This window comes from Schistocerca cancellata, chromosome 6 (assembly GCF_023864275.1).
Source record: "Schistocerca cancellata isolate TAMUIC-IGC-003103 chromosome 6, iqSchCanc2.1, whole genome shotgun sequence".
NCBI lineage: Eukaryota > Metazoa > Arthropoda > Insecta > Orthoptera > Acrididae > Schistocerca > Schistocerca cancellata.
The window spans coordinates 164,401,425-164,403,138 of NC_064631.1; the positions used below are offsets into that span (position 1 = coordinate 164,401,425).

Consider the following 1,714-nt stretch of genomic DNA (forward strand, 5'->3'; position numbering starts at 1 on the left):
CAAATATTGTGATTAACGATGTAATTTTCAGCTGATTGACAACAACGACGCATTCATGGATCTTGATCGTTTGACTCCATTGATCTTGCCATTTCGTATGATGTAGCGAACCTTTTTATTAACCTGTGGTCTATAGAGCGGATGTGGTTCTTCAATTAAAAAAAATTTACAAGCAGCTCTTGGGTGTGAATAATGAGGGTTTTCAGATATTTAAGAGCTGTTGGGCTCAACTTTCTTAAAATATAAAAAACTAAACTAAACTCCTCCCGAACAGGCCACGAAGGCTCAACGGTACTGACCGGCCGCAGTGTCATTTCAGCTCATAGGCGTCACTGGATGCGGATATGGAGTGACATGTGGTCAGCACACCGCTCTCCCGGCCGTATGTCAGTTTGCGAGACCGGAGGCGCGACTTCTCAATCCAGTAGCTCCTCAGTTTGCCTCACAAGGGCATAGTGTACCCCGCTTGCCAACAGCGCTCGGCAGACCGGATGGTCACCCATCCAAGTGCTAGCCCAGCCCGACAGTGCTTAATTTCGGTGATCTGACGGGAACCGGTTTTACCACTGCGGCAAGGCCGTTGGCTTCTTAAGGGGCTCCGGAAAGGCTCAAAATCATGAAAAGTTCAATTTTTACTTTTTTGCGTTTTCTGAATCTGCAGACTATTACCTTTTAATAGATATATAATTTATTCAATTCCGAAGACTACAACTATTTTTAAATTTTTTTTGAAATGTGTTTTACATGGGCGTGACCCACTGTGGCGCTGTTAAACTGCTGTCAAATGGTGTTATTATTAACGTCCGTGTTCATCAGGTACATTTTAGTGATGTGAGATAAAGTATGTGTTGTGGCTAACCTGTGATGGTTCAATATATATCGCTGGTGTGATTGTCGATTGTTTCATGTTTATTTACTCTGTCGTTATCTCGAAAATATTCGTAATTAATTCTGTTTCTTGAATCTCTGTTTTGTTGAAGTATAATAATGAGTAAAAGTAAAGTTATTAGAAATTAGAAATCCAAAGTGTCGACGAAATGAAGAAGGCTGTTTGGGCTCTTTTTTTTTCATATTTCTTCAACCGATGAAAATCCCCAACATAGCTTGTGTCCCAAAGAAGAAGACAGTTGGTGTAAATATAACAAAGGATTGCTAACTGGTGAAGTGTACACTCATAAGCATAGTCTGCCTCATGCAATAATGGAGGTGATAAAACCTATTTTCAGACTCTTAGCAGCACCTGAACTGTTGAAAAAGTGTATTCACGGAAAAACTCAAAACCCCAAAGAAAGTGTAAATAGTGTTATATGGTCGAGAATCCCCAAGACTGTATTTGTTGGAATAGAAACACTTCACTTTGGTGTGTATGATGCTGTTGCGACTTCCAATGATGGCAACATTGTAAGGTGCAAGGTATTTAGAAATATGGGAATGAAGATAGTTTCTAACATGTTACGAGCGATGCTTGCTTTGGACAAGGAACGCCTTCGGGCTGCAGACAGGGCTGTAAAGAGTCTAGAAATTCAAGCAAGAGTAAACAGGAGGAGGAACAAGAGGAAGCAGGAGGAGGAGTTTGCAGAGGATGAAGATAATCCATCCTATGGACCTGGAATGCACTAAAAAGATAATCCAATCTTTGTCGCTCGATTCCCAAAACTTTTATTTTCTCATACTAATTACATGTTTTCTAAGGATCTTCCAAACATATTTGTTT

General features: G+C 40.3%; 1 pseudogene; it reads right to left on the bottom strand.

The window, feature by feature from the left end:
- Positions 1 to 467: 467 nt before the first annotated feature.
- Positions 468 to 585, bottom strand: LOC126089546 (5S ribosomal RNA; annotated as a pseudogene).
- Positions 586 to 1,714: the final 1,129 nt, after the last annotated feature.